We start from the raw sequence: 23,674 nt of genomic DNA, 5'->3' as shown, positions 1-23,674 counted from the left end.
TGAAATTTTCAGCACCATGTGTGGTTGATCTTCTTGTTGCTAGGGGCATAAAATGCGCATACAATAGTACAAATTTATGTATTGCATTCCTTTGCCTCTAAGTCATCAACTTTGAGATCCTTCTTGCCCGGTGCCCATCTTTTAGTCTTCTTTGTAAAGTTTTAAGCTTTTTGTGACAAGGATCATGCATTGACTTTATATCGAACCTCATGTTCATACTTTATCCATAGAGTTACAAGGTTGCGGGTTTCTCTTGTGTTTCTCTCGTTTTGCTTCTGCTTTCTTTTTCATTAAGGAGCGTTGGGTGATCAAGTAGGAGAAGGCCATCAAGTTTCGCAAGAAATTTTGTGAGGTGCCTATTCACCCTCCTCTAGTCGCCGTGTTCGGTCCTACAATTGGTATTAGAGTTAGTTAGATCACTAGTTGACCTTAACCAGTTTTGTGATCTGTAGGTGACATGAAGAGACATGGAAAAATCCTTTCTTTGATGAGTGTGATTTTTCGTATTAGAAGGTACGCATGGAGGCTTATCTTCTAAGCCAAGGAAGTGCTATATGGGAGATTGTGGACTCCCAGTGTGAGATTCCTGTCGCTCGCACCACTCAGGTCCAAATTGAACAATATGAGTCCAACAACAAGGCTCGCAATATATTGTTCACTAGCCTGAGTAGAAGTGAATTTGATAGGGTCTAGCACCTTCGTACTGCCCAGTAGATCTGGACTACTCTGAGTGTCTTTCATGAGGGCACTGTTGGAGCAAGAGATCATCTTGCCCCAGCAAGTACGGTGAGAGTTTCTTCTAAGGAGAAGACTCAAGCTTGGAGACAAAGTTTTAGAGGAAGGAACATCACAAATGTATTGATAGTAGAAAAATAGATCAGTCTGGGGGGAGTATCACAGCGTGATTTAGTGTTTGGGCACCTCTATGTCTTGTCTATTCCCTTGAGCGTTCTCCTTGTGGCCTCCCTTCCCACGTGACCATGACCCCCTATTTATAGTGTGATATGTAGCTTAGTGTACAAGTTATCACGATGTACAAATATCTAAGACCTTGCTGAATTACTGGGTCTTATCCTGGATAACTATTTTTTACCCTACATAGAAGATAAATATCTACATCGGCAACTATTGTGGTGCGTACCCCCTGAGGGGTGAGTCGGTCGCCAATTGCGGCCCGGTGCCGCTCTCCCAGGGTGTCAGGACAACTTTTATCGCACTAGGGTGTCAAGATAAGCACCACTTGCACGGGCATTAGTCGCCCGTCACCTCGTGTCAGGTCGACTACAGGGGAGTGTCCTTTCTTTCCTGATATTATCTCTGAAGATCGGTTGCATCTTTAGGTTTCAGAAGGTTGTACGTGCACCGGAGGGGTGGCCCGAAGGGGTCCGTAGCCTCTAGGGGCCAGGCCTCCAACTGAGGGTCCGGAGGCCAAAGGCTCTAGAGGGACTTGCTAGAGCTTCGAGTCTTTGGAAGGCCACGTACGTACCAGAGAGGTGGCCCGAATGGGCCCGCAGTCTCTAGAAGTTAGGGCTCCTGCTGAGGGTCCGAAGACCGAAGGCTCCGGAGGGACCTTTGATGGTGATCGTCAACCATCATCCTCAGGCTAGTCTATTTTCCCCCAATAGTACCCCCTCATTCTCTGGCCCTGACATTGGGGGGGGGGTGAGAGGATGTAGAGGAAAACCAACTACAGCCTGGGCTGGTAACAAGAATGCCCAAAGGCCATTCCCTTCCCTGAGAAGTTTTTCAGCGGGAACCGTGGGCGTTAATGGCAAAGCTCAAGGTTGATGGTGCATTGGAGGTGGCGACACACCCCGGGGTTTATGCCGAAGTCGGAGGTGTGACCGGCGTCGAAGTCGAAGACTGAAGAGGTATTGGCAGAGGAAGTATGCTTCGGAGCCTGTCGGAGTTGGTGTATGCGGTATCGGGACCCGAGGTCGGAGGAGCATTGGTGGAGGTGATGCACTCCGGGGTCCATGCTGAGGCCGATTTAGATCCTTTGGACTTCTTTTGTGATGGGCCTTCTTGCCATTTGAGTTTATCAGAGTGGGGGATTACGTGTCGGATCGGGGGCCTCCCCACATTCACCTGTTTGAGGATGGTAGGATGAGATGTGTCCCTGGCGCGTTCTGACTGGATAATGCGTGGGTTCATTTAGGGTCTTGTGCCCACGCCCCTGGCATGCTGAAAGGAGTCTAGGTCATTAATGTGATGGGACATTCATGCGAGAAAACGAGGCGTTGGTTCCGCTTCATCTCCCGGGTGTACGTGGCTGCTTGGCCCGGATATAAAGCTGGGGTCACCCTGATAGATTTACTACTACCCCACGAGCGAGCACTCAACCTTGACTTTGAATATGGCATCGTCTTCTACCTCATACTCTTCGGAAATGTCGATGATCTCGACTGCTTCTACTGGGGCTGGGCAGTCTCGGCTGCCAACGATGACGCCAGTGGTCGTCCTGCTTCATCCCTGCAGGGTGGAAAGCTGCCTGCCACTCCTGCTCAACCTCCAGTTCAAGAGACCATGCCTATCGAGATCATCGATATTTTCGATGATGATGAAGAGATCGACTAGGATCTCCTGCGGAGGGAGAGTGACGAGGAGGAGCAGGCTTCGGTGGCGAGGGAGGAGGCCGGGAAGAAGGGGGAGGAGGCCCTGACGGTGGCTCCTTCAGTTTCTTCTTCATCTTTCGATAGCTCGGGGGCTGACTACTGCATCAGCTTCCGCGGTGGTAGGACGCAGATGAGGTGCATACTTCGCTCCATGCACGGCCCTTGCCGAGATGCATAGGAGGTGAAGGTGGCCTTCGGGGGTGCTTCGTGGACATCCCTGTCTTGCCGTTCGACTATGGCCCTGCCGCGGGCCATAGTTGCCTTTTGCCACCTTGTACTCTTTCTCTCCCTGGTTTGCTCTTTCAGGGTCTGTCTCCTCTATAGCCACCTTTGTACTGTTGCTTCTTTGTACGCTTCCTCCGGATGCACGAGTTGTTAATAATATAGTTTTTACCTTGGGGGCAATTGTATCTCTTTTTGGACCTAAGTGTAAGAGGATCCTTCGAGCAGGTGACTGCATGTTTATGTGCCTTTGTGCTTTCGTGCCATGCTTCTTCATCCCCTTTGTAGGCGATGGCTAGTTTTTTGGATGACCGATGTATCGAGCCTTTGCATAGATCATAGCCAGCTTCATTCCTTCCTGGGGAGAGGTGGCCTCAGGAATCTAGTAGTGGTAGACATGGAGGGTAACTAAGGAGGGCTGGGCGAAGTAGTGGTGACATCGTCGTTCCTAGTCATCGCGTACTCCTCAGGTTCAGTGTTGGTAGGGCCTTCTTCCTAATTTGTTCCAGATTTCTGACCTAATGAAGTCCATCTGGAACCTTTGGGGACAAGCTCCGCAGGGGTCCGCTACCCTTCTGGTTCTTAGCCACTGCCTAGCTATGGAGGCAACCCGTCCAAAGCCTGGCGATAGTGTGTCAGAGGTGAAGCCGAAGGCTAGACGGGAGAGGTGGTCCTCAAGCCCCTCGGCCCTTAGCCACTACGTGGCTCCGGAGGTAATCAGTCTGGATCCTGGCAATGGCGTGTCGAAGGCGAAGCCGACGGCTAGACAGGAGAGGTGGTCCTCGACCCCCTCTGCCCTTGGCCATTGCCCGACTCTGAAGGTAATCCGTCCGAAGCCTGGCGACGGCGTGTCGAAGGAGAAGCCGAAGGCTAGACGGGAGAGGTGGTTCCTCGACCACATTATCCCTTATCCACTGCCCGGCTCCATAGCTAATCCGTCCGGGAATTGGCGATGGTGTGTTGGAGGTGAAGCCAAGGCTAGACGGGAGAGGTGGTCCTCGACCACCTCAACCCTGGCCCATTGCTCGGCTCCAGAGGTAATCCATCCAGGGCTTGGCGACGGCATGCCGGAAGCTGCTGCCTGTCCAATCAACAGTTGGGGATTCCATACTATTTCCCGTGCCACGTAGAGTGGGCTTTTACTTAATATTAGCATGATCTTAATGAATGACGTATGAATAATGTCTTTGATGAGACAACATGCTAATGACTTTCTCTTTTACCATACGTATTCAAGTCACGTGGGCCATACCTCTTCCTATGGGAAGGGGGATTTATACCCCTTTGGTTTGTTGGCTGTAAAAAAAACGAATCCTTTTGTAGCTCGTCATTTATTGGCAAAAATAGAAAAGGTCAATATGAAGGAGGAGAAAGAAACAATAGTAACGTGGTCCCGGGCATCTCGGGGACTAGTGGGTTTTGCACCCCTCTGGTACAGAGGTGTTTGCCTTCAAGATGCCGGGGAATTTTGTTTGATAGGTTTCTTAGATCCTCTCCATCTGGCGGAGGTTTTTGGAAGACATTCCCACTTGCGAGGGTTTTTGAACACTCCATCTTACAGAGGTTTTTGCAAGGCTCTCCGTCCTACGGAGGTTTTGTAAAACTCTCCATTGTTGGCAGAAGTTTTTGTAAGACGCTCAGTCTCATAGAAGTTTTTGAAAGTGTCTACATTTTTGTCGGAGGCTTTGTTATACTCTCCATTTTTGCTGGACCTTTCGCAGGACTCCGTTTTTCCTAGAGGTTTTGTAAGTCTCTCCGTTTTTGCCAGAGGTTTTGTAGGACTCTCCCTTTTTGTCGGAGGTTTTGTAGAACTCTCCATTTTTGCCATAGATTTTGTAGGTCTCTCCGTTTTTGCTGGAGGTTTTGTAAGATTCTCCGTTTTTGTCGGAGGTTTTGTAGGACTCTCTATTTTTGCTGGAGGTTTTATATCCCCTTTGCCATGTATTAATGCCGAAGGATCTACACACTATCGGAGCTACGCAATACCTTCCAGGAAACCTAGGCAGTCTTGCCTTTCAAGTGACCTAGGCTTGCTACGCTCGCGGTGTGTAGGCTTGTCGTGCTCCCGAGGAAACACCCCGGGTGCACCGCAACACTGTCCACTAAGGGTGTGCCCTTGCGCATGGCATTTATATGACCGAAGCTATGCAATACCTTCCAGGAAACCTAGGCTTGCTGCGCTCGTGGTATATAAGCATGTCATGCAACGAGGGTTCCTTGTGACAGCATTCCTCAGAGCACCGCATCCTCACATCAAGGTCATCCCTTAATATGTGGAGTCCACACTACCGAGGCTATGCAATGTATTCCAGGACACCTTGGAATAATCTACCTTTTAGGTGACCTAGGCATGCTGCACTGCTGCAGGTATGTGGGCTCCACTGCCTACCAAGGTAAAGCCTACCCTCTAGGAAACTTTTTCAGGTGACCTTAGGTTTAGGCAAGCAATACTTATAGGTGCGTGGGCGTGTCACACCTCCCGAAGAAATCTTTCGGGGGTGCTGCAACTACATTACCAAGGAAGTCCATTGATAACCGGCATCTACACACTATTGAGGCTATGCAACGCCTTCTAGGAAATCTAGGCTTGATGCCTTCACAGTGACCTAGGCTTGCTATGCCCGCGGTGTGTAGGCATGTCGTGCAACGAGGATTCCTTGTGACAGCATTCCTCATAGCACCGCACCTCTGCCTCTAAGGACATCCCCCAGGGCGTGGCTTCGACACTACTGAGGCTATGCAATGCCTTCTAGGACACCATGACATAATCTGCCCTCTGGGTGACCTAGGCATGCGGCGTAGCTCTTCGTGTGTGGGCCTCACAGTCTACCAAGACTACGTAGTACCTTCCAGGAGACCTAGGCAGTCTTGCGTTCCAGGTGACCTAGGAATGCTGCGTTCATGGTACGTGGGTTTTTGCATGGTTATGTACTAGTTAAGTTTTGCAGTCTATTGTTGGCAATAAGCAGCTAATTGCATTATCAAACATAGCTAGGTCAGATGACTATTCATAACTCATGTCAAATGAAGATATAACTTAAGTTCTACTGCTTACTGCTAAACAGGGATGCAATCTAGGTTTACCATTTCTACCTAGTGGCTACCGGTTGTAAAAACTTCTAGTAGTAAGGTTGGAGGCCTCCAACATATTTTGATCTTACTGTATGAAAGATAGACCAGCTAGGTAAACTATCGATAGGTAATAGTGGGTGTACCTTTGCCAGAATAAGGCCTCAGTTATGAGGCTTGAAGGCCTCGAAGCCTACGACTAGGCCGGGAGAGGTGGTCCTCAACCCCCTCGGCCATTAGCAAGCGGCAATTTTTTTTTCTGAATGACCTTATTTCGAGAATCAACTAACCGACAAATCCGTAGCCCGTTACCCGGCTCCGAAGGTTATCCGCCTGGAGCCTGGCGATGGTGTGTTGGAGGTGGAGCAAAAGGCTAATCAGGAGAGGTGGTCCTCGACCCCCTCGGTCCTTAGCTGTTGCCCGGCTCCAGAGGTAATCCATCCGAAGCCTGGCGACGGTCGTGTCAGAGGTGAAACCGAAGGCTAGTCAGGAGAGGTGGTCCTCGACCCCCTCGGCCCTTAGTCGTTGCCCAGCTCCAGAGGTAATCAGTCTGGAGCCTGGCGATGGCGTGTCGGAGATTGAGCTGAAGGCAAGTGCAACACCATGATTTTCAGATTTCTCAAATTTCTAAAATTTTCCAAGATTATTGAATAGCTTCACTAGCAGTATAGGTTTAAAACCTATTTCCTTAATCAATCAATCAATATAGGTTATTATTTTGTGTGCATTGCATGATGAGCTTTGCTAGGAGCCAGTAAATGCATTAGAGTTCTTTTTTCTTTTCTTTCTCTTTGGTGTTTTGAGTGAAAAAATTTTTGTAAAGATTTTTACAAAACTCAGTAGTGAATAAGTTAAGAATCTTAATGGTTGGAATTCAAAATCCTTGAATTTATCATCTATTCAATCCTTGATCATATCTGATCCTTCTCCAGGTCAATTCAAATCTTATCCAAATCCTTGTTTAAAGTTAATCTCTCATCTTTCTCAAATTCTATCCAAACCCAAATTCAAATTCCTTATCTATTCCTGTTCTGGTACAGGGAGTACTAGATGGTTTTGGTTTTGGTTATAATACAGAGAGTACTAGACGGTTATGGTATGCAAGGTGGGGAGCCTTGTATGCTGGGTGTTGAACTGTATGGGTTACATTCACTTATTAATTGTTCAATGCTTTTGAGTCTAAATATCTTTTGATTACTCGCATTTACACAAATATACCATGTGTTAGCCTATTCTGATATAAGCCTACATATCATTATCTTTCTCACACTTGCTGAGCGCGTCATGTGCTCACACTTGCTATTTTCGCTATACCATGCGATATGTGTGCTGCTGCTCAGTGAGTGAAGATGTTGAAGACTATCGAAACGAGGTTGTGATGTTCTAGGCGCGTGTTAACCGGTCAGTTGCCTGCGGTGTTGTTGGGCGCCAGTGCGTCTGTTCCGCTGCAGATATTTTCATAGAAGATAATATATGTCAATTACTGTAAGAGTTTAACGTTATTTAATAAAAGTATTACTTTTGTTACTTCACCTGTGATGTCCTTATATATGTTGAACATCCTTTGCACACATAAGCCGCATATAGTTTTGCCCGTTAAAATCGGGTGTGATAGAGGTGGTATCAGAGCCATACTGATCGTAGGACGCAAGCCTAGATAGAATGGTCGTGCCATAAGGTCATATTTTAAAAGTCTATTTTGAAAATCCATCCCTGTGCTTTTTTGACCCCTTAGTTTCTCTCTCTACTTACCTACTCCAATCTATTGGGCAAAATGAATTTCCAATGCTTCCCTTTCAAAAATTTTAGTTGTTGAACCATCCCAGTTACTCTGTTCGAGGAGGACGCACTTGAAGATCGCTCTTGGCGCTCCTACCTTGCGTGAAAATTTATATGATAAAGATGAAGATTCATCACGACAAGGAAGATTCATCTACCACAACACTGAAGACATGAAGATGTAACTCCGCGCTGCTCCCGGTTTTAGTTCTTTGAGTCATAGGAGGATTTTCCCTATTCTTCGTGAACGTAGTAGTGTGTGCTTGTGTGATGTGCCTTGTGTGATTTGGGTTTTCTGTTTGAGTGCTAGAATGTGTTGTGGGATGCTTTAGCATCTGCTAATAGCGGCATTCCTTATATCTATATAGTTAATAGTATAGCTGGGTTTTCTCCTTCTAGTCCCTTCTCTTCTTGCCCCAACCTTCTACCTCAATCCCGCTCAGATGGTGAACACAAAGAAAGATTATCTTGGTAAAGGTACCAACAACAATAATAACAACATCCAGTAGATACCACAAGGAACAATTTTTGGAGACGCAGACTCAGATCTTTCAAAACATGACTCAGAATATAGAAAGTCTGCTACAGATCATTGAAGCTCTAGGTGTAGAAGACGAGCGTAGAAAGCAAGGCAACATCAAGAAGAGGAAGAAATCCTTTGAATACCATCAAGCAAACAACAATTATCTGTTATGTTCCACTCCTGAACAAGCACTTTGTTCTGTCAACCAGAAAGTTTCATAGGTCAAGAGGAAATTTGCAGAGTACCCCTACAAGGAAGGTGTGTTTTTGCTGTGAAGAAGAAAGACGTTATGCCAATGGATGTCCCCTAATGATCCTTGTACCTGACGATAAGAAGGTGTGTGTCCACTCTAGAGAACCTACGCGCTGGGTCAAAAGATGTCCCACGAAGCACCCCGCACAGAACTGGATCAACCCCAAATCCCATATGAAGATCTCAGTTCAACATTCAGACTGTTACGACTTTCAAGTTGTAACTCAAGATAGCCAAGATCGACGAGATCCCATCAAGCTCACAGAAGCTCAGTAGGCACAAAAACAAAGAGTGATATACTCCATGTCAAAGGCTACATGTCTATCTACTTCTCAAGAATTGGAAATATAAGTCAGAGATGTTCACTCCTTTTTAAAGGGGGTAGCCTTCCTAGCTAATCTCTTGGTTCTGAAACCTAAAGACAGATATTGGAAACAGCTAGTCAGCAAAGGTAATGAGATAATAAAGTGTGCTAATGGAAGGACAGTACCAAGAAGATGCACTCCGACCGCAGAAGTGACTACTAAGAACAAGTACTCTTTCCTCGGAATTAGGATATGGCTTACTAAATCATCAAGGATAAGAAGGTCCGCCAAAGTCAATCAACAGATGAGAATATCATTGAAAAAATTAAAAGGAAATTTATCAGGAGTGCTAAAGCTATGGAATTTTCAGGAATCAGAAAGCACTAATCATGATCTCAAAGATTCTTATCGATAGTATGGAAACAAGAGTGGTGTAGCAAAGTATATGGTCCTATATGACACAAGTCAAAAAAGTTAGAATTGTACATCAGAGACAACTACAACCGTTGAAGATAACAAGAATGGAATATCCGAGAAAATCGAACAAACTCAGGGTAATCAATCAAGATTTATCAAGACAGATGTGAAAGCTGTCAAAAGAAAAGTGAGCAGACTATGTCAGGGCAATGAGGTCACCACTAAGAAGAAAAAAAAGGCAATTTGGAAAGCAAGAAGAAATTCTTGAAGATCAAGATCCCTTATCTCATTTTCGATCTGCCCGAATCTCGAGGGCGAGATTCATTTAAGGGGGGTAGATTTGTAACACCTTGATTTTTAGATTTCTCAAATTTCTAAAATTTTCCAAGATTATTGAATAGCTTCACCAGTAGTATAGGTTTAAAACCTATTTTCTTAATGAATCAATCAATATAGGTTATTATTTTGTGTGCATTGCATGCTGAGTTTTGCTAGGAGCTAGGTAAATGTATTAGAGTTCTTTTTTCTTTTCTTTCTCTTTGGTGTTTGGAGTGAAAAAATTTTTGAAAAGGTTTTTACAAAACTCAGTAGTGAATAAGTTAAGGATCTTAATGGTTGGAATTCAAAATCCTTGAATTAATCGTCTATTCAATTCTTGATCATATCTGATCCTTCTTCAGGTCAATTCAAATCTTATCCAAATCTTTGTTTAAAGTTAATCTCTTCTGTTTCTTAAATTCTACCCAAATCCAAATTCAAATTCCTTATCTATTCCTGTTCTTGTTCAACCTCATTTTTTGTTTCTCTTAATTCACTCCAAACTCAATTCAAATTCAAACCCTATTCAAATTTCTCTACAAAAAGTTTCTTTTTTAAATCCTAGATATATCTAAAGTGTCTTTGGGCTCAATCTTGCTCAAGTCAAAACCCTTAGCTAAGTCATCTAGAAGGCCCAACACAGAGGATCCACGAAATCTGCAAATTTTCGCGGAGTACTGGATAACCTCATCTTCTCATGAAGTTTCAGAGTACAAAACGGCTTGAAATGCAAATCTTGATGATACCAAAGTTGTAGGTCTCGTTGAGAGCTTATATTTGAACCTATGGAAGTCCCCTTTTGGACAATGGAACTAGGTGTTATGGCCCCCGAAATTAGTGCTGCGCAGATAAGTCTGAGTTCAAATAGTTTACCTTGTTGTGAATTTTTGGAAATCAAGATGACATTTTCAGAAGTTCGAATGACTACCAAAGTTGTAGATCTTTTCGATTCCCACAATTTAGAATCAAGAAACGTCCAATTTAGAGCCGGACGATGGAGATATCATCCTTGGAATAGAGAGCTGCGAAAAAGGAAGCCGTAACCGATTCGAAGTCGAATCCGATTCGTGTTCGGCTTGGACTCCACCTCAATCAGCCACCCCTAGCCCTATAAATATGAGTTACACGCCCTCTCCTACCGCTATTCTATGCCCCCAAGCCATAGAAGTCACTGCTGCCATGTCCATGCATCGCCAGAGCGCCGCCGTTCGCCCGAGCCGCCACCACCCATGATGCGCTACGTCGTCCTCTCCGCAAATCCTCATTCCTCGACCATCAAAGAAAGGTGAGGACCCCTTCTTCTCCTCCCTTACTACTGTTTTATCATCATACTAAGTCCCTAGCCAAGCCCTAGATCCGGCCAAAGCCCGATCTACACCGCCATGGTCGTTGCCGTCGCGGACAGCCACAGGACAGCCACGTTGTAGCCGATTGGCATCGATGTTCCCGACTGACCAGAGGTCAAATCACCAAGCCCTTTCACCGGTGCATGTCCCATGATGTTCCCCATGCTCTCACCAACCAGGTAGGCCAGTAGAGCAGCCAAACCACCGTAATCAAGGTCGACATACCCACTATCCGGTTTCTGGACTTGTTCTGCACGCGCACCGAATTTGCATTCGTGTTGCCCGTCAATCTGAAAGCCGTATGGAAGCACCAATAACGTCACGGCATGTCCCATGGAGTCTTCTACGTGACCCCAGGAGCCCATCCCCATTTGTGCAGCGACACGACCAGGACACCATTGCCAACCACAGCATGTCGTAGCCATCACACGTCTCATCTATGCTGATCGTTCTTCCTCTCAGTGGATGATCTACCAAAACCCATGCCATAGAATTGTGTTCACGGGATATATGAACATCTCTATTCAAATGGCAAGCTCTAGCCCCGGCCAAAGCCCGATCTATGCCGCCACGGTCATCGCTGTCGCGGACAACCGTGGGACTACCGCGTTGTAGCCGATTGACATCGACGTTCCCTACCGACCAGAGGTCAAATCACCAAGCCCTTTCACCGGTGCATGTCCCATGATGTTCCCCACACTCTCAGCAGCCAGGTCGGCTAGTAAAGTAGCCAAACCACCTCAATCAAGGTCGACATACCTGTTGTCCGGTTTTTGGACGCGTTCTGGGTTGGTCAAGGCCGGAGGAATGCCGTCCCATACGGCAGCGCTACTAGAGGGTGCATGCAGTGTGCATGGCTGAGACAGCCACGCATATGGTTGCATGGTTTCAACGGTGGATATGGCGGCTAGTGTTTTGGTCGTTTTTCTGGTGGATTCCTACCTCTCTTTAGCACTTCTGTGTTTCAAGTCCCCATGGACGGTGCGCTGTTGAGTAAGAGATCGTCTTGCCTAAGCAAGTACGGCGAGAGTTTCTTCTAAGGAGGAGACTCAAGCTTGAAGATGAAGTTTGAGAGGAAGGAACACCACAAATGTATTGATAGTAGAAAAATAGATCGGTCTGGGGAGTATCACATCGTGATTTAGTGTTTGGGCACCTCTATGTCCTGTGTGTTGCCTTTAGCGTTCTCCCTGTGGCCTCCCTTCCCAGATGACCATGACCCCCTATTTATAGGGTGGTACATAGCTTAGTGTACAAGTAATCATGATGTACAACTACTTTTTACTGTACATAGAAGATAAATATCTATCGTGGTAACTATTATAGTGCCTACCCCCTGAGGGGTGACCCGATCGCCAATTTCAGCCCGGTGTCACTCTGTCGGGGGTGTCAAGACAACTTTCATCGCACTAGGGTGTCAGGATAAGCACCACTTGCACCGGCATTAATTGCCCATCACCTCGCATCAGGTCAGCTGCAGGGGAGTGTCCTTTCTTTCTTGATGTTATCTCTGAAGATCGAACTTCTCTATGCTCTTGACTCTAGCATATGGGAGGTGAAGATCTCGAGCATTGGAAAGTTAGCAAGTTATGACATGTTAACTTGTGATGAACTCTTCAGCAAGCTCAAGTCCACCGATATCGCCAAGGCATCTTGTCTAGGCCTAGGAAACCCCCTGTCTTAGAACATAATGTTGGTTTCGGGTACTAGTGGTGTCAATTAGGCTGGAGCTGGACTTTCTTGTGCTAACACTTCATTTGGTGGTTTTGCTTTGTCTTCCTTGGTTTCTATCACTGAGGAGCAAGTGGATACTTTGGATGATGAGGAATTGGTCTCATCATGAAAAAGTTCACTTGCTTGTACAACAACAGGAGAGACCAGAGGAGGGGCGGTTCCTGTGCTTGCTTTGAGTGTGAGGATACCACCCACTTCGAAGCGGATTGCCCCAAGCTCAAGAAGAGGGAAGGTCGTGACCATGACTACAACAAGTACAAGAAGAAGGACAAGAAGCCCTTCTTCAAGAAGAACCATGACAAGATGGCCAAGAAGGCAGCCAAGCTAGCTTCCAGGGAGTTCATGACGGCTCTTAGCGACATCGACACTTCCTCAAGCGAGGAGGAGAGCTCGAAGGAGGAGAAACAGCCCATGAAGAACAAGAAGAAGGCCAAATACTTCACTAGCCTCGGCTTCATGGCGAACAACAACAACAGCGACTCCGAGCTTGATCCCTCTGAGGTACCACTCACCTACGATGAGCTTTCTATTTAGATTGATACCTTGAATGATGCGCTCATTAGCCAGGATAGATTGCTTAAGAAAGCAGTTCGTGAGGTTAAGGAACTCAAGTCTAGGCTAGAATGTTCTTTTTCTGAGCTTGAGTTACTTAGGACTAGGGCCAAGGTTGAGGATGAGTGTGAGAGTTGCTTGGTGGTCATGATTGAACTTGCCAAGCTTCAGAATGTGCATGCTCAAGTCGTCAGTCGTCTTGAGACTGCTAAGAAGAAGCTCCTTGAGGAGGAGTCTAGACCTACTCTCTTAAGCGCTTGCAAGAATTGCCCTTTGCTCTCAAAGGATGTTGATGTGAAAGCCAAGCGTATAAAAGAGTTAGAGTCTAGATTGGAGAGTGCTGAGAATTCTAAGAATGTGTAGCCTAACTATCCCACATGCATTATCCTCAAGGATAAGCTCAGTTGGGTTAGAGGGCAAGCAGAGAAGCTTTTGGCTGAAAATGAGTATCTCCTTTCTCTTGTGGAGAAGTGCTCAGAAGGCAAGGGCAAGATGGATTTGACCTTGGCCAAGACCAAGATGTATGCCGATAAGGCGGGTTTGGCTCTTGGGTTGGGTTTTGAGAGGATTGCTTATTCTGGGGTTGGGAAGACTATTTTCACCACATCTACTACCCTAGAAGCTGAAAAGTCCAAAATCAATACTCCTCCACAACTCACCAAGAAGAAACCCACACCACATTCTATCAAAAAGAAATTGTAACACCCTGATTTTCAGATTTCTCAAATTTCTAAAATTTTCCAAGATTATTGAATAGCTTCACTAGTAGTATAGGTTTAAAACCTATTTTCTTAATCAATCAATCAAATAGGTTATTATTTTTTTATGCATTGCATGCTGAGTTTTGTTAGGGGCCAGGTAAATGCATTAGAGTTCTTTTTCCTTTTCTTTCTCTTTGGTGTTTTGAATGAAAAAGATTTTGAAAAGGTTTTTACAAAACTCAGTAGTGAATAAGTTAAGGATCTTAATGGTTGGAATTCAAAATCTTTGAATTCATCATCTATTCAATACTTGATTATATCTGATCCTTCTTCAGGTCAATTCAAATCTTATCCAAATTCTTGTTTAAAGTCAATCTCTTCTCTTTCTCAAATTCTACCCAAATCCAAATTCAAATTTCTTATCTACTCCTATTCTTGTTCAACCTTATCTTTTGGTTTCTCTCAAATTCACTCCAAACTCAATTCAAATTCAAATCCTATTCAAATTTCTCTGCACAAGTTTCTTTTCTAAACCCTATATATACCTAAAGTGTCTTTGGGCTCAATCTTTCTTAAATTCAAACCCTTAGTCAAGTCTTCTAGATGGCCCAACAAAGGATCCACGAAATCTGTAAATTTTTGCGGAGTCCTGGACAGCCTCATCTTTCCATGACGTTTCGGAGTTTAAAACGGCCTCAAATGCAAATCTTGACAATACAAAAGTTGTAGGTCTCGTCGAGAGCTTCGATTTGAACCTATGGAAGTTACCTTTTGGATAATGGAGCTGGGAGTTATGGCCCCCGAAATCAGTGCTGCGCAGAGAAGTCCGAGTTGAAACAGTTTATCTTGTGGAGCATTTTTGGAAATCAAGATGACGTTTTTAGAAGTTCCAATGACTACCAAAGTTGTAGATCGTTTCGAGTAATACAATTTAGAATCAAGAAACGTCCAATTTGGAGTCCGGACGATAGAGATATCGTCCTCTCAATACAGAGCTGCGAAAAAGGAAATCGTAACCGACTCGGACTCGAATCCAACTCGTGTTCAGTTTGGACTCTACCTCATCCAGCCGTCCCTAGCCCTATATATATGCACGCCCTCTCCTACCTCTATTTCACGTCCCCAAGCCCTAGAAGTCGCTGCTGCCCTGTCTGTGCGTCGCCGGAGCGCCGCCGTTCGCCAGAGTCGCCGCCGCCGCCGCCGTGATGCGCTACGTCATCTTCTCCATGAATCCTCCTTTTTCGAGCATCAAAGCAACGTGAGGATCTTTTCTTCTCTTCCCTTACTACTATTTTAGCATCATACTAAGTCCCTAGCCAAGCCCTAGCCCCGGCCAAAGCCCGATCTAAGTCGCCACGGTCATCACCGTCGCGGTCAGCCGCGAGACAGCCGCGCTATAGTTGATTGGCATCGATGTTCCCGACCGACCAGAGGTCAAATCACCAAGCCCTTAACCGGTGCATGCCCCATGATGTTCTCCACGCCCTCACCAACCGGTTTGGCCAGTAGATTAGCCAAACTATCGAAATCAAGGTCGACATACCTGCTGTCCGGTTTCTGGACGTGTTCAGCACGCGCACCGGATTTGCATTCGCGTCCCCCATCAATCCTAAAGCCGTATGGATGCACCAACCGCGTCACGATGTGTCCTATGGAGTCTTGTACGTTACCCTAGGAGCCCATCCCCGTTTGTGCAGCGACATGACCAGGACGCCAATGCCAACCACAGCATGTCGCAGCCATCAACCGTTTCATCTATGCTGATCGTTCTTCCTCTCAGTGGATGATCTACCAAAACCCATGTCATAGCATTGTGTTCCCGGGTTATATGAACATCCTTGTTCAAACGGTTTCTCAAATTTCATAGCCAATCTCCTGGAACGCGAGCGTCTTCGTTCCTACATTTGTTCGCGGTCACCACCAAACCTAGAAGCAGTAATCGCTGTTTTGCCGCTACCTCGGATGACCCCTTCCAAAACCAACCATACCGTTGAGTTAGTCTTCCCGCGTTCTACGCCATGCTTCCCTCGTTTCACTGAAACACCACCGAAGCCGACATCGATGTCTATGACCACAAGCCCGATCGTTATCTCCGATGAAACCCGAACCACTACCACTACATAGAGTGACTAGTAGTATCCTTAACCTAGAAGCGCAACCTTCGGCCTTTTTGATCCATCATAGGTGGTCGATACTAGACCTCAGCGTATCCTTCTTTTAATCCAAGATGTTACTTGCATAGCATGCCAAGTCAGCGCTACATCATTCTCCTTAGCCTAGTCAGTGAAGTCTAGTCTGCCTTACACTTCTTGAATCTTGCATAAGGATGTTGTCAAGCCTGACACAGTGATTGTGCAATAATGCCTTTCCCATAGGAAGATAGTTTCGGAAAATCACCATTTCCTTTTTAGTCTAATCCATCTCTCGAAAGCTATTCTGTTTTCATCTTAACTCCGATTTAGACGATTCTTGCGTCTAAACGTTTCTAAAATTATCCCTATCCAACCATAGTGTTTTTAAAGTGTTTTAATGATGTTTGGTATGTTGTTCTTAGTATTTTCCTTTGTGTTATTTGTCGGTAGTTCTCGCGATTAGTTGATAACGTTCCAGAGCAGTTCGAAGGACATCAAGACCAAGATTTCGACAACACTGAGCAGCATTGGGAAAAAGGCAAGTGTCCTTGATCATATTGAACCTATGTTTTTAAATGTTTTATTTTACAAAATTGCATGCAGTGTCAATATGATGGGTAGTCACCTATGTTAGAGTTTTCCCTAGATTTTCCCTTATCATCCCTTGGAACCTATATGGTTTATGGTTAGGTGTCTTTTATGGTTAGATTGCTTAGCCATGCTTTTGGGATGTTGAGAAGTGTCATAGTCTTGACTAATGAACATATGCAACAATGGTCGTTAATGTGTTAATGGTCTAGCAACATGGAACCTTAGGCCTTGAGCAAAGTAGTTTTGATGGTTGTCATGGTTATGGTGTTGGTTTAGTGTTTGCTCAAGTAACCTAAGTAAGGACCGGTTCGTGGAGCGATAACCCAAGAAGTAACGTACCAACCACGAGGCTGATATGGGTAAAGTGTGACATACTGATTAGAGTCTGTCCAGTGTGCGTTGGGTCAGCACAAAAGGGGGCTTCTGGGTAGGTGCTGTTGCTTGCGTAAAGCCTGGCGGTGAAACCTAGTGGGCAGACATGCACTGGATTAGTCTCTGGTTAGTGGAAAGTGTCATACGGTGATTCTTGGTGGCACACCACTGGCGTGTGTTAAGTGTTTCGCGAACACGGCAACATGGAATTCACTGACTCGTGGGAAAGCTGGACAACCTCTGCAGAGTGTAAAACTGTTATAACAGCCGTGCTCACGGTTATGAGAGACTTGGATCCTCACATGATTAGTTGGTTGTGGTTATGAGTTTGGTTGTGGTTATGAGTTTGGTTGTGGTTATGGTTCTGGTACAGGGAGTACTAGACAGTTGTGGTTATGGTTCTGGTACAGGGAGTACTAGACAGTTGTGGTTATGGTTCTGGTACAGGGAGTACTGGATGGCTGTGGTTTTGGTTATAGTACAGGGAGTACTAGAAGGTTATGGTGTGCAAGGTGGGGAGCCTTGTATGCTGGATGCTGAATTGTTTGGGTTATGTTCACTTAATAATTGCTTAATGCTTTTGAGTCCGAATATGTTTTCATTGCTTGCATTTACGCAAAAATACCATTTGCTAGCCTATTCTTGGTATAAGCCTGCATATCATTACTTTCCCCCACTTGCTGAGTACTCTATGTGCTCACACTTGCTATTTTCCCTACACCATGCGATATGTATGCTGCTGCTTAGTGAGTGAAGATGTTGAAGACTATCAAGACGAGGTTGTGATGTTCTAGGCGCGTGTCTCCCGGTCAGTTGCCTGCGGTGTTGTTGGGCACCAGTGCTTCTGTTCCGCTGCAGATATCTTCATAGAAGACAATATATGTAATTTGCTGTAAGAGTTTAACGTTTATTCTATAAAAGTATTGCTTTTGTTACTTCACCTGTGACGTTCTTATGTGTGTTGAACATCCTGGGCACACATAAGCCGCATCTGGTTTTGGCAGTTAAAACCGGGTGTGACAGAAATCCATTCCACCACACAAGAGAGCTCCACAGCCAAAGATGAGAGCCCATGTGAGTGAGCCTAGAGCAACCGGCAGTCGTGCTTCTCAGAGAGTCTATCACTGCACCTACTGCCAGAGGGTGGGTCACCTAGTTGGGTTTTGCTTGCAGCGTAGGAGGGATGAACGACATGAGTGGGAGTGGAGCAACTGGGACATGTACCGCCCTTCTGTTGATGTACATGAGCCTTTTTCTCGCTCCTACCCACGAGCTTCTAGTGCTCTTTAGTTCCCTTCTAGAGGTGTTGCCCGGTGTGGATCTTACCATGACTCATATGGTTTTGGATCATGTGTAAGAGGTTTTGTGTCGCAACGCTTTGATGGACTACGCTTTTCTCGTCGTGGTTCTCGCCCCCAGCGTGCTAGTGTTGACTTTCATACTCGTGCTTTTACCTCTACTCCTTGAGTGTCTCAATGCTAGATTCCCAGGATGTTTCTTACTTACCCCAGCACTAAGCACTCGAGCATGTCTTATTTGGTGTAGGTGGCAGGCGGAGGCCTAGAGAACAAGTGGCTAATTGACTCCGGTTGTTCGCGCATATGATCAGAGATGCATCATGGTTCTCCAGCCACACCCCGATGAAGCGATATGAGTACATCACATTCGGGGACAATAGAAAAGGAAGGGTGAAAGCCTAAGGTATGGTAAGAGTGAATGAGAGTTTTACTCTTAAAGATATGGCTTTGGTGGAGCATCTAGGATACAATCTTCTCTCTGTATCTCAGTTGTTGGATGACGACTTCTCAAGTGCATTTCAAATGCAATACTTCTCGAGTTCTTGATTCTTCTGGCGCTTTGATTTGCAAGATTTTAAGAGTAGGGAGACTTTTTGGAGCAGATTTTTCTGAGTCTCTTGGTTCTTCTTGTTGTTTGATTGCAAAACCTTATTCTGAGCTTTGGATGTGGCATAGGAGACTCGGGCATATGAGCTTTGATTTGCTTACTCGTTTGAGTGCTCTAGGCTTGGTCCGAGGATTGCCCAAGCTCAAGTTTGAGAAGGACCTTGTTTTTGCTCCTTGTCGGCATGGAAAGATGGTTGCCGCTCCTCACCCACCAGTTAAACTGGTGATGACTGAACGACTGGGAGAACTTCTTCATATGGACACCGTTGGTCCGTCCCAAGTTCGTTCAGCGGGTGGGAGGTGGTATGTACTTGTCATTGTTGATGATTTCTCTCGCTATTCTTAGGTCTTCTTTCTTGTGAGCAAGGATGAAGTGTTCTCACACTTTCAGAGCTTGGCTTTGAGATTATTCAAGGAACTCCCTGGTGCATTGAGAGCAATTCGCAATGATAATGGCACCAATTCAAGAACTATCTCTTTGATGCCTTCTGTCTTGAACATGGTATTGAGCACCAATTTTCTGCCTCTTATGTTCCTCAACAGAATGGAGTTGTTGAAAGGAAGAACTGGACTTTGGTTGAGGTGGCTAGGACGATGCTTGATGAGCATAGGACTCCTAGGAAGTTTTGGGATGAAGCCATAAGCACAGCGTGGTACATCTCCAACCGGATCTTCTTGCACTCGATCTTGAATTTGACTTCTTATGACTGCATTTTGGGAGGAAGCCCATGGTTTCACACTTGAGAGTCTTTGGTTGCTGGTGCTTCATTCTAAAGTGTGGCAATCCTGACAAGTTCAAGTGATGCTCTTCAGATGGTATTTTCTTAGGGTATTCTCTTCATGGTCATTCTTACAGGGTTTTTAATCTTGACACTAATACCATTATGGAATCTTGTGATGTGACCTTTGATGAATCAACCCCTTGTGGTAGTCTTGTCTTTGAGTGTGCAGGTGATCATGAGATGAGTGAGAGCATCTTTGTAAATGGTGACCTTCCAACTCTTAGTGATGACAAGGATGATCCACTACTTCCCTCGACTACACCTGCTCCAGAGCTGCTTCCTGCTTCTTCCACTCCAGTAGAGGGTCCTGCAGCCACTACATCCTCTTCGGCTGCTCTCAAGCCTACACCAGCTGTGTTTGAGGGGGAGGTTCTCTCACGGTGTGAGGCCCCTCGACACATTCATCAACTTCACCCTCCACGCATGATGATTGGAGATCTTGATGAGAGGGTAATAAGGTCTAAATCTGCTTCTCATGTTTATTTTATAGATTCTGTATTTGTTTCTTCTTTTGAACCCCATGATGTTGGACATGCTTTATCTGATTCAAATTGGGTCAATGCCATGCATGAAGAGTTCGAAAACTTTGAGAGAAACATATTTTGGGTCCTTGTAAAGCCACCCCCAAATGTTCACACCAAAGGCACCAAATGGGTTTTCAAAAACAAACAAGGGGAGGATGGGTCTGTAGTGAGAAACAAGGCTAGACTTGTGGCTCAAGGTTTCACCCAGATAGAGGGGATAGACATTGGAGAGACCATTGCACCCGCAGCTAGGCTAGAAGCCATTAGGATTCTTCTAGCACTTGCGGCATCCCGAGGTTTCAAGTTGTACCCAATGGATGTCAAAAGTAATTTCCTTAATGGCTTCATAGAAAAAGAGGTCTATGTAATGTTGTCAATCCACTCATATGGGGGATATTGAGAAACCAATTTGAGATGTGCCTTGGTTTATGCTTTGTGATGAGTGATTGACAATGTGTGGCTTTGGTTGAGTGCCTTTTTGATTTCCAATGCATAGGTATGTACTGCAATGATAATCTTGTCTAACCAAAGTTGTAAGGAATTGAAGTTAGTTCGGTGCAGAAGGTTTCACTCACCGAACAATCTGGTGTGTGGGTTTTTGATCTCACCGGATAGTCTGGTGTACGACAGATATGAGCATTGTACTAAATTCTAAAGAGAAGGTCTTTTGGCACCAAAATTTGAATCAAGCGCCGGATGGTCCGATGTGTGCACAGGTAAGTACCGGACTAATATTTCCAGAGAGACCGAAATGTGTGCCTAGAGAAGAAGACCTGTTTGGCAAGATCACAGTTTCATAGAAGTCCTACTAAAAGTGTGACCAAAAATGGTAATCTGTAGTGAGTCCTTGAAATCCTGAGGATCTTCTTATCTCTCTATCTTAACAGCTACTGATCTCCCCTTATAGCTGGTAACACACCTATTATGATCACTCAATCTCATAGGATTAGTCAACCTGAATGATCCAAGCTCATTCTATCCACCCATATCTGTATCTGCTTGAATTTCACTTTGTGCATTTGAGCTTGCACCATGTCCTCTAGTTCTCCTTGATGGTAGCTGACCACCTCTAGGGATATTAGTAGTCTAAATGTCCCTTGTAGATCCACCATGAACTAATTAATCAACACTAGGTAGCACTAGATTTGGATTCCTCCCTTTGTTTTGGATGGCCTCTTTCCTCTTCTAATAGCTTGTCTACTATATTGTGAACTGGGATCGGTCCTCTGATTCATCCTCCTTTCAAATGGTGACATTCCTGCTTCACTAGGATCTTCATAAGGATGTTAGTAGAAGTAGCCATCCAGGTGTTCATAAGGATGACCATCCTCATCACTTCCAGACATACCGATAGATCCTTGAAATGATAGATATGGAGTGAGGTTTAAAGATCTAGGAAGGAACCAATTTTGTGAAGAAAGTAAAGCTTTATGGTAGATTTTCAGTGATCATCAGATGCACCAATTGTTTCAATCAAAAGTTCAGATTAGGTCGGAACTTCCAGTTGTGTTGATCAGATGTTCCAATTTTCACAGCTTAGCCCTAAAACTCACAATATCCGCATCCGATCCCCAATTCTTGTTCACCCCGGATGATTGAGTTGGGTAAATTGTGACTTCGTACACATAATGAGATGCTCGAATGCCCTCTTGAAAAGGGAAGAAGGAGCTGTGGCGTTGTCCTGAGTCTTACTGTATATTTTGATTTTAGTAATCCCGATCTGGGAATAAAAGCTATTCTTATTATAAGGGGAAAAAAGAAATGGTGGAAAAGCAAGTGGAAAAGCTTCTCAAGGCCTCGTCCTCCTCACCGCGCAAGTATGGGAAAAATGTTGATTGGAACTGAAAAGAATAAATAGGCAGGCATGCTTTCAATCTGTTGGCTAGAATTTGAGAAATGCACTTGTCAAGAGTACTCTAACAATCGGTGTCTCCCATCTTCTCAGGATTAACCACTTTAGCTATCTATTATGGAAATTGTCAACGGAGATTGATCAATAGCTTAGCGAGTAAACCTATGATCTAGCATCTAGGATGAAACATAACATCATTGACCGAAGGGATTTGAGATTCATACAACTTATGGAGGAGAGGACATCCCAGGGCTCAAAAGTAACTTGATTCACAAGAGACTTTGATTCGGAGGAGGGCCAGAGTATCCGATGAGGAGCTTACCAATATATGAAGGAGATCAGAGGTTATGAACCCTCGGTGGTTCTGGTCACCGATGAGGTGGTGAGAGACTGAGAGAGGAGCATGAGGCATCGGTGAAAGAGTGAATGAAGGAAAAAAGAATGGTTCACCAGGGTAAATACTTGCTGTTGAAAACAATACATCATATGTTCTGATGCTAGGATATGTTCCGATGTATGTAAAATGACAGAATCAATTTTGGGAGGAATCGAACATTGGATGTTCCGATGAAACATTGAATGTTCCGATATGAGTAAAGTACCAGAAATCGGATGTTCTCATAAGAGAGATCTGATGTTCCAATATGTGTAAACTTCTAGATTTTCAAAGGATGTTGTGAGAAAACAATTGAATTATGGACAAGATTTTGGAGGAATGTACTGAGGATATACTCTAGATGTTTTCTTCACTTATGATCAGCAAACACTCATACAAAAAAAGCAATGATCATAAGTAAATTAACATGATCCGAATATCAAAATAGAGAAATTGGTGAGAAAAGAACCGATAAATCCGACAATAGGCATAAGAGACCAAAAGATCCAAAGATTGTGATTTATCCAAGATTTTAGACTTGTATGAATTCATTCATTGTACTAGGACCAAGATTCATTTAGAAGGAGATCCCTAAGCACTTGAATTCACTTTTATGTACCCACATTTGCTTGGTTCCTTTCATGTTAGTCATAAGCATTTTAGGCACCCAAATGGATCTCTCAACATGAATATTTCTATTCCTAATGCCAACATACTTAGCACAGACTCTACCAAGGCAATCTTTCCTAAGTACATAAGATGCACCAAAAGTACCATGAGATGCATAATTAAACTTTTGAATACTTTGTGCCTTGACGAACTTGGTGTGATGTTCATTCCTTTGGACCCAAGTCTTACCATTTTACCTTTTAGGTGGGGTGTATTCAAGTCCTTCGTGATTGAAGTTTTTCTTTTAAAAGCTAAGAAATTCCTTGAGGGCCTTACTACCCTTATGGCATTTTAGCAAGTCATTTTGAAGAAGTCCCTTGAGCCTCTCATTTTAGCTTGCTAATGCTTGCATAGATTTATAGTTAGTAGAACAACCATCAATATCAATATCTTTACATCTAGAGCAAACATTATCCATTTTGAGACATTAGGGGAGCAAGTTGCATTACTAGAGAAGATGGTACTACACTTGAGAGTTTCAATTTACACTTCAAGAGACTTATTTGCTTTATTCAAGAGGTAAAAATTTCTTGAAGTGACTTGTTTGAGCTCTCAAGTTTAGTATTTGAAATTTTAGCTAACTCGAGCATTTTAGACAAATTGTCATATTTCACCTTCCCTTTAGCTAGGGCGCTCTCG

The sequence above is a fragment of the Phragmites australis genome, chromosome 14, assembly GCF_958298935.1.
Source record: "Phragmites australis chromosome 14, lpPhrAust1.1, whole genome shotgun sequence".
Classification (NCBI taxonomy): Eukaryota; Viridiplantae; Streptophyta; class Magnoliopsida; order Poales; family Poaceae; genus Phragmites; species Phragmites australis.
Note: the sequence above shows the minus strand (reverse complement) of the source record.